We start from the raw sequence: 14,344 nt of genomic DNA, 5'->3' as shown, positions 1-14,344 counted from the left end.
TGGCGCGCACGAAGTCGGAAGTAGGGTTAATTGCCCGGGTGCGCACCTTTGCCAGGGTGGCACCTTACCTGGGCTGCGCACCAGGGCGGGCTCAAGATGGCACGCGCGTTCCGTTTTTTTCACTATCTTTCAAAACGGAAATTTTAAAATCTCCTTTTTTTTTTGCCTTTTCTGGAAATTAGTGAAGGCAGCGCATCAAAGGTGCGCACCTCGCTGCCCACCTTGGTGTGCTCTGAGGTGCGCACCCGGGAGCGCTACGAAGTGTGCTCCAAGGTGCGGCGTGCACGTTGTCGGAGCCCGGTTTGCCCCGGGTGCGCACCTCGCCTGCACCTTGGCCGGGGTGGGCACCTTGGCTGGGTTTGCCCAGGGTGCGCTCCGAAGCGGGGTTACTGGAGCGCCCCCTCTTTTTTTGTCAGAGAGTTTGGTGGGGTTTCTCGCATTGGCTCTTCCCAGGCCCGGTTGTTGGGTGCGCTCCCACCCTGGCGCGCGCGAAGTTGGAAGTTGGGTTAATTGCCCGGGCGCGCACCTTCGCCAGGGTGGGCACCTTGGTGCGCAAACCTTGGCTGGGCTGCGCACCAGGGCGGGCTCAAGATGGCACCAGCATTCCCTTTTTCTCACTATCTTTCAAAACGGAAATTTTAAAATCTCGTTTTTTTTTTGCCTTTTATGGAAATTAGTGAAGGCATCGCATCAAAGGTGCGCACCTCGCTGCCCACCTTGGTGTGCTCCGAGGTGCCCACCACGGTGCGCAACGCCGGTGCGAACCCGGGAGCGCCCCGATGTGTGCTCCAAGGTGCGGCGTGCACGAAGTCGGACCCCGGTTTGCCCCGGGTGCGCACCTCGCGTGCACCTTGGTGCGCACACCTTGGCTGGGTTGCGCGGCCTGGTGGGCACCATGGTGCGCACCAAGGAGCGCTCCGAAGTGTGCTCCAAGGTGCGGCGTGCACGAAGTCGGAGCCCGGTTTGCCCCGGGTGCGCACCTTCGCCGCGGTGGGCACCATGGCGTGCACGAAGTCGGAGCCCGGTTTGCCCCGGGTGCGCACCTCGCGTGCACCTTCGCCGGGGTGGGCACCTCGGCTGGGTTGCGCGCCCTGGTGCGCACCAAGGAGCGCTCTGAAGTGTGCTCCAAGGTGCGGCGTGCACGAAGTCGGAGCCCGGTTTGCCCCGGGTGTGCACCTCGCGTGCACCTTCGCTGCGGTGGGCACCTTGGCTGGGTTGCGCGCCTTGGTGGGCACCATGCAGTGCACGAAGTCGGAGCCCGGTTTGCCCCGGGCGCGCACCTCCGCCAGGGTGGGCACCTTGGTGCGCACAACTTGCCTGGGCTGCGCACCAGGAAGGGCTCAAGATGGCACCCGCGTTCCGTTTTTTTCACTATCTTTCAGAACGGAAATTTTAAAATATCGTTTTTTTTTGCCTTTTCTGGAAATTAGTGAAGGCAGCGCATCAAAGGTGCGCAACGCTGGTGCGAACCTGGGAGCGCTCCGATGTGTGCTCCAAGGTGCGGCGTGCACGAAGTCGGACCCCGGTTTGCCCCGGGTGCGCACCTCGCGTGCACCTTGGTGCGCACACCTTGGCTGGGTTGCGCGCCCTGGTGGGCACCATGGTGCGCACCAAGGAGCGCTCCGAAGTGTGCTCCAAGGTGCGGCGTGCACGAAGTCGGAGCCCGGTTTGCCCCGGGTGCGCACCTCGCGTGCACCTTCGCCGCGGTGGGCACCATGGCGTGCACGAAGTCGGAGCCCGGTTTGCCCCGGGTGCGCACCTCGCGTGCACCTTCGCCGGGGTGGGCACCTTGGTGTGCAGACCTTGGCTGGGTTGCGCGCCCTGGTGGGCACCATGGTGCGCACCAAGGAGCGCTCCGAAGTGTGCTCCAAGGTGCGGCCTGCACGAAGTCGGAGCCCGGTTTGCCCCGGGTGTGCACCTCGGGTGGGCACCTTGGTGCGCATGCCTTGCCTGGGCTGCGCACCAGGGCGGGCTCAAGATGGCACCCGCGTTCCTTTTTTTTCACTATCTTTCAAAACGGAAATTTTAAAATCTCATTTTTTTTTGCCTTTTTCTGGAAATTAGTGAAGGCAGCGCATCAAAGGTGCGCACCTCGCTGCCCACCACGGTGCGCAACGCCGGTGGGCACCCGGGAGTGCTTCGAAGTGTGCTCCAAGGTGCTGCGTGCACGTTGTCGGAGCCCGGTTTGCCCCGGGTGCGCACCTCGCGTGCACCTTCGTCGGGGTGGGCACCTTGGCTGGGTTTGCCCCGGCTGCGCTCCGAAGCGGGGTTATTGGAGCGCCGCCTCTTTTTTTGTCGGAGCGTTTGGTGGGGTTTCTCGCATTGGCTCTTCCGAGGCCCGGTTGCCACCCTGGCGCGCACGAAGTCGGAAGTAGGGTTAATTGCCCGGGTGCGCACCTTTGCCAGGGTGGGCACCTTACCTGGGCTGCGCACCAGGGCGGGCTCAAGATGGCACGCGCGTTCCGTTTTTTTCACTATCTTTCAAAACGGAAATTTTAAAATCTCCTTTTTTTTTTGCCTTTTCTGGAAATTAGTGAAGGCAGCGCATCAAAGGTGCGCACCTCGCTGCCCACCTTGGTGTGCTCTGAGGTGCGCACCCGGGAGCGCTACGAAGTGTGCTCCAAGGTGCGGCGTGCACGTTGTCGGAGCCCGGTTTGCCCCGGGTGCGCACCTCGCCTGCACCTTGGCCGGGGTGGGCACCTTGGCTGGGTTTGCCCAGGGTGCGCTCCGAAGCGGGGTTACTGGAGCGCCCCCTCTTTTTTTGTCAGAGCGTTTGGTGGGGTTTCTCGCATTGGCTCTTCCCAGGCCCGGTTGTTGGGTGCGCTCCCACCCTGGCGCGCGCGAAGTTGGAAGTTGGGTTAATTGCCCGGGCGCGCACCTTCGCCAGGGTGGGCACCTTGGTGCGCACACCTTGGCTGGGCTGCGCACCAGGGCGGGCTCAAGATGGCACCAGCATTCCCTTTTTCTCACTATCTTTCAAAACGGAAATTTTAAAATCTCGTTTTTTTTTTGCCTTTTATGGAAATTAGTGAAGGCATCGCATCAAAGGTGCGCACCTCGCTGCCCACCTTGGTGTGCTCCGAGGTGCCCACCACGGTGCGCAACGCCGGTGCGAACCCGGGAGCGCCCCGATGTGTGCTCCAAGGTGCGGCGTGCACGAAGTCGGACCCCGGTTTGCCCCGGGTGCGCACCTCGCGTGCACCTTGGTGCGCACACCTTGGCTGGGTTGCGCGGCCTGGTGGGCACCATGGTGCGCACCAAGGAGCGCTCCGAAGTGTGCTCCAAGGTGCGGCGTGCACGAAGTCGGAGCCCGGTTTGCCCCGGGTACGCACCTCGCGTGCACCTTCGCCGGGGTGGGCACCTCGGCTGGGTTGCGCGCCCTGGTGCGCACCAAGGAGCGCTCCGAAGTGTGCTCCAAGGTGCGGCGTGCACGAAGTCGGAGCCCGGTTTGCCCCGGGTGCGCACCTTCGCCGCGGTGCGCACCATGGCGTGCACGAAGTCGGAGCCCGGTTTGCCCCGGGTGCGCACCTCGCGTGCACCTTCGGTGGGGTTGCGCGCCCTGGTGGGCACCATGGTGCGCACCAAGGAGCGCTCCGAAGTGTGCTCCAAGGTGCGGCGTGCACGAAGTCGGAGCCCGGTTTGCCCCGGGTGCGCACCTCGCGTGCACCTTCGGCGGGGTTGCGCGCCCTGGTGGGCACCATGGTGCGCACCAAGGAGCGCTCCGAAGTGTGCTCCAAGGTGCGGCGTGCACGAAGTCGGAGCCCGGTTTGCCCCGGGTGCGCACCTCGCGTGCACCTTCGCCGCGGTGGGCACCATGGCGTGCACGAAGTCGGAGCCCGGTTTGCCCCGGGTGCGCACCTCGCGTGCACCTTCGCCGGGGTGGGCACCTCGGCTGGGTTGCGCGCCCTGGTGCGCACCAAGGAGCGCTCCGAAGTGTGCTCCAAGGTGCGGCGTGCACGAAGTCGGAGCCCGGTTTGCCCCGGGTGCGCACCTCGCGTGCACCTTCGCCAGGGTGGGCACCTCGGTGCGCACACCTTCTCAATGTTTTCTTGCCTTTTCTGGAAATTGGTGAAGGCAGCGCATCAAAGGTGCGCACCTCGGTGTGCTCCGAGGTGCGAACCCGAGAGCGCTCCGAGGTGCCCACGAAGTCGAAAGTCGGGTTAATTGCATTGTTTTCCCCGGGTGCGCTCCGAGGTGCGCAACATCGGCGCGCACCAAGGAGGGCTCCGAAGTGTGCTCCAAGGTGCGCACGATGGCGTGCACCTCTGGTGCGCACGATTCGGAGCTCGGTTTGACCGGGGTGCGCACACCTTGGCTGGGTTGCGCACCTTTTGTGCGCTCCAAGGTGCGCACGAAGTCGGAGCTCGGTTTGCCCCGGGTGCGCACCTTCGCCAGGGTGCGCACCTTGATGCGCACGCCTTGGCTGGGCTGCGCACCTTGGTGGGCGCCATGGTGCGCACCTTTCGTGCGCTCCAAGGTGCGCACGAAGTCGGAGCTCGGTTTGCCCCGGGTGCGCACCTTGGTGGGCGCCATGGTGCACTCCGAGGTGCCCAAGATTGGTGCGCACCAAGGAGCGCTCCGAAGTGCGCTCCAAGGTGCGCGCGAAGTCGAAAGTTGGGTTAATTGTCCGGTTTGCCTCGGGTGCGCACCTTGCGTGCACCTTCGCCAGGGTGGGCGCCTTGGTGCGCACACCTTGGCTGGGCTGCGCACACCTTGGCACCCGCGTTTCCTTCATTTTAAATTTTTTTTTTTTACAATCTCTCAAGTGGGAAATTCTATAATCTCAACTTTTTTTGCCTTTTCAGGAAACTTTTGAATGGAGCGCATCATTGGTGCGCTCCGAAGTGTGCTCCAAAGCTCTCTCCAGCTGCGTGCACCTGCCCCGGCCGCGCACCCGGCCCCGCCCAGCTTCGCTCACCTGTCCCGGGCGTCTGGTGCGGAACCTTAGAGTAAGAAACATCACCGTGCACCTTGGCCAACGTGCGCGACTCGACCGAGCGCGCACTGGCCGAGGTGCACACCGATTTCACCTGGGTGCGCGCGCAGCACCTCGGGCGCACCGGGGTGCGCGCACAACGCCCGGGTTGCACCGTGGCCTGTGTGCTCGGGGCGCCTCGGGTGCGAGCTCGGTGTCGCCCCCGCGCGCGCGGTAGTGCGGGCAGCGCACCCCGGCCCGGCCCGGCCCCGACGAGAACGCAAACGGGCAAAAGGTTTATTCAAATAGCATTGCGACGCCCGGCGAAAAACTAAAAAAGGGTGCAACACCGGGACTTCCCGGGAGGTCACCCATCCCAGTACTACTCCGGCCCAAGCGCGCTTAACTGCGGAGTTCTGATGGGATCCGGTGCACTAACGCTGGTATGATCGCACCCGTTATGAGCTTGTCGCAGTGTGTACTTAGCAAACCGCGACCCACGTGCGAATCCACCCCGGCCACCCACCCCCGTCGAGGTGCACACCCTCCCTCGCGAAGTGCGCCCCGTTCGCCAAGTGTGAGCCCTGCCCGGGTGCGCGCACCTTGCTAGGGCGTCGGGTGTGCACCCGGCCCGGCCTACGTGCGTGCACCTGGAGGGGGCGTCGTGTGCGTGCAGTGTCCCGTCTGCAACGCGGTGCCCACACACCACCTCGGGCGCAACGACCTGCGCTCACATGTGGGCCGAGTGCACCTTGGTGCATGTTCGGGGCGCCTCGGGTGCACGCTCGATCTTGCCCCGGTGCACCAAGGCGCTCGGTTTGCCCCGGGTGCGCACTTGGTGCAAGGTGGGCACCCAAAATAGGGATCAAGCACCAAAACACAAGTTTCGGGATGCAAAATGGGACCCAAGGACCACAAATGCGTTCCAAGACCCATGATGGGTCCACGAGAACAAAAATGTGTTCCGAGACTTAATAAACAAATATTGGGTTTTAGGAGAAGAAACATGCTCTGATGCCCAAAACGAGAATCGACCCCGAAAAGGCCACAGGCCAAAAGTGGGATGCGAGACAAAAAAAAATGGGACCCGAGGACCAAAATTGGGTTCCCAGGTCGAAGACAGGGCAACCGGACAAGAAACGACCTCTAAGGCTCGAAATGAGTCCCGACGACTAAAACTTGACAAGAAGCACCCATCAGGCACCCAACTCGACACCCATGGGATGCCGACCCACCCGGGCTTCCACCTAGCACACCTTGGCACCCACCCACCCTCGCACCCAACCTCGCACCCAACTTAGCACCTTTGAACCCACATTGGCACTCACCCTGACCCTGGCACCTTGGAACCCACATTGGCACTCACCTTGACCCTGGCACCCACCTTTGCACTCACCTTGGGACCCACCCTGGCTCCCACCTCGGCACCCACCCAGACACCCACCTTGGTTCCTTGGCACCCACCTTGGATCCTTGGCACCCACCCCGACACCCACCTTGGCACGCAACTTGGCTACTTGCCACCCACCTTGGCTCCTTGACGCCCACCCCGACAACCACCCCGTGACCTACCCTGGCTAGGGTTGGTGCACACCCACCCTGGTGCCCACCTTGGCACCCACCCTATGACCCACCTTGGCACGCACCTTAGTACCCACCCCGTTACCCACCCTAGGACCCACCCCGTGACCCACCTTGGCCAGGGTGGGTGCCTTGGTGCGCACAACTTGCCTGGGCTGCACACCAGGGCGGGCTCAAGATGGCACCCGCGTTCCGTTTTTTTCACTATCTTTCAAAACGGAAATTTTAAAATCTCATTTTTTTCTTTTTTTTGCCTTTTCTGGAAATTAGTGAAGGCAGCGCATCAAAGGTGCGCAATGCTGGTGCGAACCCGGGAGCGCTCCGATGTGTGCTCCAAGGTGCGGCGTGCACGAAGTCCGAGCCCGGTTTGCCCCGGGTGCGCACCTCGCGTGCACCTTCGCCGGGGTGAGCACCTTGGCTGGGTTGCGCGCCCTGGTGCGTACCAAGGAGCGCTCTGAAGTGTGCTCCAAGGTGCGGCGTGCACGAAGTCGGAGCCCGGTTTGCCCCGGGTGTGCACCTCGGGTGCGCACCTCGCGTGCACCTTCGCTGCGGTGGGCACCTTGGCTGGGTTGCGCGCCTTGGTGGGCACCATGCAGTGCACGAAGTCGGAGCCCGGTTTGCCCCGGGCGCGCACCTCCGCCAGGGTGGGCACCTTGGTGCGCACAACTTGCCTGGGCTGCGCATCAGGAAGGGCTCAAGATGGCACCCGCGTTCCGTTTTTTTCACTATCTTTCAGAACGGAAATTTTAAAATATCGTTTTTTTTTGCCTTTTCTGGAAATTAGTGAAGGCAGCGCATCAAAGGTGCGCAACGCTGGTGCGAACCTGGGAGCGCTCCGATGTGTGCTCCAAGGTGCGGCGTGCACGAAGTCGGAGCCCGGTTTGCCTCGGGTGCGCCCTGGTGGGCACCATGGTGCGCACCAAGGAGCGCTCCGAAGTGTGCTCCAAGGTGCGGCCTGCACGAAGTCGGAGCCCGGTTTGCCTCGGGTGTGCACCTCGGGTGGGCACCTTGGTGCGCATGCCTTGCCTGGGCTGCGCACCAGGGCGGGCTCAAGATGGCACCCGCGTTCCTTTTTTTTCACTATCTTTCAAAACGGAAATTTTAAAATCTCATTTTTTTTTGCCTTTTTCTGGAAATTAGTGAAGGCAGCGCATCAAAGGTGCGCACCTCGCTGCCCACCACGGTGCGCAATGCCGGTGGGCACCCGGGAGTGCTTCGAAGTGTGCTCCAAGGTGCTGCGTGCACGTTGTCGGAGCCCGGTTTGCCCCGGGTGCGCACCTCGCGTGCACCTTCGTCGGGGTGGGCACCTTGGCTTGGTTTGCCCCGGCTGCGCTCCGAAGCGGGGTTATTGGAGCGCCGCCTCTTTTTTTGTCGGAGCGTTTGGTGGGGTTTCTCGCATTGGCTCTTCCGAGGCCCGGTTGCCACCCTGGCGCGCACGAAGTCGGAAGTAGGGTTAATTGCCCGGGTGCGCACCTTTGCCAGGGTGGCACCTTACCTGGGCTGCGCACCAGGGCGGGCTCAAGATGGCACGCGCGTTCCGTTTTTTTCACTATCTTTCAAAACGGAAATTTTAAAATCTCCTTTTTTTTTTGCCTTTTCTGGAAATTAGTGAAGGCAGCGCATCAAAGGTGCGCACCTCGCTGCCCACCTTGGTGTGCTCTGAGGTGCGCACCCGGGAGCGCTACGAAGTGTGCTCCAAGGTGCGGCGTGCACGTTGTCGGAGCCCGGTTTGCCCCGGGTGCGCACCTCGCCTGCACCTTGGCCGGGGTGGGCACCTTGGCTGGGTTTGCCCAGGGTGCGCTCCGAAGCGGGGTTACTGGAGCGCCCCCTCTTTTTTTGTCAGAGAGTTTGGTGGGGTTTCTCGCATTGGCTCTTCCCAGGCCCGGTTGTTGGGTGCGCTCCCACCCTGGCGCGCGCGAAGTTGGAAGTTGGGTTAATTGCCCGGGCGCGCACCTTCGCCAGGGTGGGCACCTTGGTGCGCAAACCTTGGCTGGGCTGCGCACCAGGGCGGGCTCAAGATGGCACCAGCATTCCCTTTTTCTCACTATCTTTCAAAACGGAAATTTTAAAATCTCGTTTTTTTTTTGCCTTTTATGGAAATTAGTGAAGGCATCGCATCAAAGGTGCGCACCTCGCTGCCCACCTTGGTGTGCTCCGAGGTGCCCACCACGGTGCGCAACGCCGGTGCGAACCCGGGAGCGCCCCGATGTGTGCTCCAAGGTGCGGCGTGCACGAAGTCGGACCCCGGTTTGCCCCGGGTGCGCACCTCGCGTGCACCTTGGTGCGCACACCTTGGCTGGGTTGCGCGGCCTGGTGGGCACCATGGTGCGCACCAAGGAGCGCTCCGAAGTGTGCTCCAAGGTGCGGCGTGCACGAAGTCGGAGCCCGGTTTGCCCCGGGTGCGCACCTTCGCCGCGGTGGGCACCATGGCGTGCACGAAGTCGGAGCCCGGTTTGCCCCGGGTGCGCACCTCGCGTGCACCTTCGCCGGGGTGGGCACCTCGGCTGGGTTGCGCGCCCTGGTGCGCACCAAGGAGCGCTCTGAAGTGTGCTCCAAGGTGCGGCGTGCACGAAGTCGGAGCCCGGTTTGCCCCGGGTGTGCACCTCGCGTGCACCTTCGCTGCGGTGGGCACCTTGGCTGGGTTGCGCGCCTTGGTGGGCACCATGCAGTGCACGAAGTCGGAGCCCGGTTTGCCCCGGGCGCGCACCTCCGCCAGGGTGGGCACCTTGGTGCGCACAACTTGCCTGGGCTGCGCACCAGGAAGGGCTCAAGATGGCACCCGCGTTCCGTTTTTTTCACTATCTTTCAGAACGGAAATTTTAAAATATCGTTTTTTTTTGCCTTTTCTGGAAATTAGTGAAGGCAGCGCATCAAAGGTGCGCAACGCTGGTGCGAACCTGGGAGCGCTCCGATGTGTGCTCCAAGGTGCGGCGTGCACGAAGTCGGACCCCGGTTTGCCCCGGGTGCGCACCTCGCGTGCACCTTGGTGCGCACACCTTGGCTGGGTTGCGCGCCCTGGTGGGCACCATGGTGCGCACCAAGGAGCGCTCCGAAGTGTGCTCCAAGGTGCGGCGTGCACGAAGTCGGAGCCCGGTTTGCCCCGGGTGCGCACCTCGCGTGCACCTTCGCCGCGGTGGGCACCATGGCGTGCACGAAGTCGGAGCCCGGTTTGCCCCGGGTGCGCACCTCGCGTGCACCTTCGCCGGGGTGGGCACCTTGGTGTGCAGACCTTGGCTGGGTTGCGCGCCCTGGTGGGCACCATGGTGCGCACCAAGGAGCGCTCCGAAGTGTGCTCCAAGGTGCGGCCTGCACGAAGTCGGAGCCCGGTTTGCCCCGGGTGTGCACCTCGGGTGGGCACCTTGGTGCGCATGCCTTGCCTGGGCTGCGCACCAGGGCGGGCTCAAGATGGCACCCGCGTTCCTTTTTTTTCACTATCTTTCAAAACGGAAATTTTAAAATCTCATTTTTTTTTGCCTTTTTCTGGAAATTAGTGAAGGCAGCGCATCAAAGGTGCGCACCTCGCTGCCCACCACGGTGCGCAACGCCGGTGGGCACCCGGGAGTGCTTCGAAGTGTGCTCCAAGGTGCTGCGTGCACGTTGTCGGAGCCCGGTTTGCCCCGGGTGCGCACCTCGCGTGCACCTTCGTCGGGGTGGGCACCTTGGCTGGGTTTGCCCCGGCTGCGCTCCGAAGCGGGGTTATTGGAGCGCCGCCTCTTTTTTTGTCGGAGCGTTTGGTGGGGTTTCTCGCATTGGCTCTTCCGAGGCCCGGTTGCCACCCTGGCGCGCACGAAGTCGGAAGTAGGGTTAATTGCCCGGGTGCGCACCTTTGCCAGGGTGGGCACCTTACCTGGGCTGCGCACCAGGGCGGGCTCAAGATGGCACGCGCGTTCCGTTTTTTTCACTATCTTTCAAAACGGAAATTTTAAAATCTCCTTTTTTTTTTGCCTTTTCTGGAAATTAGTGAAGGCAGCGCATCAAAGGTGCGCACCTCGCTGCCCACCTTGGTGTGCTCTGAGGTGCGCACCCGGGAGCGCTACGAAGTGTGCTCCAAGGTGCGGCGTGCACGTTGTCGGAGCCCGGTTTGCCCCGGGTGCGCACCTCGCCTGCACCTTGGCCGGGGTGGGCACCTTGGCTGGGTTTGCCCAGGGTGCGCTCCGAAGCGGGGTTACTGGAGCGCCCCCTCTTTTTTTGTCAGAGCGTTTGGTGGGGTTTCTCGCATTGGCTCTTCCCAGGCCCGGTTGTTGGGTGCGCTCCCACCCTGGCGCGCGCGAAGTTGGAAGTTGGGTTAATTGCCCGGGCGCGCACCTTCGCCAGGGTGGGCACCTTGGTGCGCACACCTTGGCTGGGCTGCGCACCAGGGCGGGCTCAAGATGGCACCAGCATTCCCTTTTTCTCACTATCTTTCAAAACGGAAATTTTAAAATCTCGTTTTTTTTTTGCCTTTTATGGAAATTAGTGAAGGCATCGCATCAAAGGTGCGCACCTCGCTGCCCACCTTGGTGTGCTCCGAGGTGCCCACCACGGTGCGCAACGCCGGTGCGAACCCGGGAGCGCCCCGATGTGTGCTCCAAGGTGCGGCGTGCACGAAGTCGGACCCCGGTTTGCCCCGGGTGCGCACCTCGCGTGCACCTTGGTGCGCACACCTTGGCTGGGTTGCGCGGCCTGGTGGGCACCATGGTGCGCACCAAGGAGCGCTCCGAAGTGTGCTCCAAGGTGCGGCGTGCACGAAGTCGGAGCCCGGTTTGCCCCGGGTACGCACCTCGCGTGCACCTTCGCCGGGGTGGGCACCTCGGCTGGGTTGCGCGCCCTGGTGCGCACCAAGGAGCGCTCCGAAGTGTGCTCCAAGGTGCGGCGTGCACGAAGTCGGAGCCCGGTTTGCCCCGGGTGCGCACCTTCGCCGCGGTGCGCACCATGGCGTGCACGAAGTCGGAGCCCGGTTTGCCCCGGGTGCGCACCTCGCGTGCACCTTCGGCGGGGTTGCGCGCCCTGGTGGGCACCATGGTGCGCACCAAGGAGCGCTCCGAAGTGTGCTCCAAGGTGCGGCGTGCACGAAGTCGGAGCCCGGTTTGCCCCGGGTGCGCACCTCGCGTGCACCTTCGGCGGGGTTGCGCGCCCTGGTGGGCACCATGGTGCGCACCAAGGAGCGCTCCGAAGTGTGCTCCAAGGTGCGGCGTGCACGAAGTCGGAGCCCGGTTTGCCCCGGGTGCGCACCTCGCGTGCACCTTCGCCGCGGTGGGCACCATGGCGTGCACGAAGTCGGAGCCCGGTTTGCCCCGGGTGCGCACCTCGCGTGCACCTTCGCCGGGGTGGGCACCTCGGCTGGGTTGCGCGCCCTGGTGCGCACCAAGGAGCGCTCCGAAGTGTGCTCCAAGGTGCGGCGTGCACGAAGTCGGAGCCCGGTTTGCCCCGGGTGCGCACCTCGCGTGCACCTTCGCCAGGGTGGGCACCTCGGTGCGCACACCTTCTCAATGTTTTCTTGCCTTTTCTGGAAATTGGTGAAGGCAGCGCATCAAAGGTGCGCACCTCGGTGTGCTCCGAGGTGCGAACCCGAGAGCGCTCCGAGGTGCCCACGAAGTCGAAAGTCGGGTTAATTGCATTGTTTTCCCCGGGTGCGCTCCGAGGTGCGCAACATCGGCGCGCACCAAGGAGGGCTCCGAAGTGTGCTCCAAGGTGCGCACGATGGCGTGCACCTCTGGTGCGCACGATTCGGAGCTCGGTTTGACCGGGGTGCGCACACCTTGGCTGGGTTGCGCACCTTTTGTGCGCTCCAAGGTGCGCACGAAGTCGGAGCTCGGTTTGCCCCGGGTGCGCACCTTCGCCAGGGTGCGCACCTTGATGCGCACGCCTTGGCTGGGCTGCGCACCTTGGTGGGCGCCATGGTGCGCACCTTTCGTGCGCTCCAAGGTGCGCACGAAGTCGGAGCTCGGTTTGCCCCGGGTGCGCACCTTGGTGGGCGCCATGGTGCACTCCGAGGTGCCCAAGATTGGTGCGCACCAAGGAGCGCTCCGAAGTGCGCTCCAAGGTGCGCGCGAAGTCGAAAGTTGGGTTAATTGTCCGGTTTGCCTCGGGTGCGCACCTTGCGTGCACCTTCGCCAGGGTGGGCGCCTTGGTGCGCACACCTTGGCTGGGCTGCGCACACCTTGGCACCCGCGTTTCCTTCATTTTAAATTTTTTTTTTTTACAATCTCTCAAGTGGGAAATTCTATAATCTCAACTTTTTTTGCCTTTTCAGGAAACTTTTGAATGGAGCGCATCATTGGTGCGCTCCGAAGTGTGCTCCAAAGCTCTCTCCAGCTGCGTGCACCTGCCCCGGCCGCGCACCCGGCCCCGCCCAGCTTCGCTCACCTGTCCCGGGCGTCTGGTGCGGAACCTTAGAGTAAGAAACATCACCGTGCACCTTGGCCAACGTGCGCGACTCGACCGAGCGCGCACTGGCCGAGGTGCACACCGATTTCACCTGGGTGCGCGCGCAGCACCTCGGGCGCACCGGGGTGCGCGCACAACGCCCGGGTTGCACCGTGGCCTGTGTGCTCGGGGCGCCTCGGGTGCGCGCTCGGTGTCGCCCCCCGCGCGCGCGGTAGTGCGGGCAGCGCACCCCGGCCCGGCCCGGCCCCGACGAGAACGCAAACGGGCAAAAGGTTTATTCAAATAGCATTGCGACGCCCGGCGAAAAACTAAAAAAGGGTGCAACACCGGGACTTCCCGGGAGGTCACCCATCCCAGTACTACTCCGGCCCAAGCGCGCTTAACTGCGGAGTTCTGATGGGATCCGGTGCACTAACGCTGGTATGATCGCACCCGTTATGAGCTTGTCGCAGTGTGTACTTAGCAAACCGCGACCCACGTGCGAATCCACCCCGGCCACCCACCCCCGTCGAGGTGCACACCCTCCCTCGCGAAGTGCGCCCCGTTCGCCAAGTGTGAGCCCTGCCCGGGTGCGCGCACCTTGCTAGGGCGTCGGGTGTGCACCCGGCCCGGCCTACGTGCGTGCACCTGGAGGGGGCGTCGTGTGCGTGCAGTGTCCCGTCTGCAACGCGGTGCCCACACACCACCTCGGGCGCAACGACCTGCGCTCACATGTGGGCCGAGTGCACCTTGGTGCATGTTCGGGGCGCCTCGGGTGCACGCTCGATCTTGCCCCGGTGCACCAAGGCGCTCGGTTTGCCCCGGGTGCGCACTTGGTGCAAGGTGGGCACCCAAAATAGGGATCAAGCACCAAAACACAAGTTTCGGGATGCAAAATGGGACCCAAGGACCACAAATGCGTTCCAAGACCCATGATGGGTCCACGAGAACAAAAATGTGTTCCGAGACTTAATAAACAAATATTGGGTTTTAGGAGAAGAAACATGCTCTGATGCCCAAAACGAGAATCGACCCCGAAAAGGCCACAGGCCAAAAGTGGGATGCGAGACAAAAAAAAATGGGACCCGAGGACCAAAATTGGGTTCCCAGGTCGAAGACAGGGCAACCGGACAAGAAACGACCTCTAAGGCTCGAAATGAGTCCCGACGACTAAAACTTGACAAGAAGCACCCATCAGGCACCCAACTCGACACCCATGGGATGCCGACCCACCCGGGCTTCCACCTAGCACACCTTGGCACCCACCCACCCTCGCACCCAACCTCGCACCCAACTTAGCACCTTTGAACCCACATTGGCACTCACCCTGACCCTGGCACCTTGGAACCCACATTGGCACTCACCTTGACCCTGGCACCCACCTTTGCACTCACCTTGGGACCCACCCTGGCTCCCACCTCGGCACCCACCCAGACACCCACCTTGGTTCCTTGGCACCCACCTTGGATCCTTGGCACCCACCCCGACACCCACCTTGGCACG

General features: G+C 63.0%; 2 non-coding genes across 2 annotated transcripts; both read right to left on the bottom strand.

Annotated features, from left to right (window-relative positions):
• Nucleotides 1-5,253: 5,253 nt before the first annotated feature.
• LOC131871712 (5S ribosomal RNA) lies at nt 5,254-5,372 on the bottom strand. Its single transcript, XR_009369918.1, has one exon. It is a non-coding gene; the product is annotated as a 5S ribosomal RNA (ribosomal RNA).
• Nucleotides 5,373-13,177: 7,805 nt separating this feature from the next.
• On the bottom strand, nt 13,178-13,296 carry LOC131871711 (5S ribosomal RNA). Its single transcript, XR_009369917.1, has one exon. It is a non-coding gene; the product is annotated as a 5S ribosomal RNA (ribosomal RNA).
• Between the last annotated feature and the right edge of the window lie 1,048 nt (nt 13,297-14,344).

The sequence above is a fragment of the Cryptomeria japonica genome, unplaced genomic scaffold (genome assembly GCF_030272615.1).
Source record: "Cryptomeria japonica unplaced genomic scaffold, Sugi_1.0 HiC_scaffold_448, whole genome shotgun sequence".
Lineage (NCBI taxonomy): Eukaryota > Viridiplantae > Streptophyta > Pinopsida > Cupressales > Cupressaceae > Cryptomeria > Cryptomeria japonica.
Note: the sequence above shows the minus strand (reverse complement) of the source record. Positions and strands in the feature narration are given on the sequence as shown.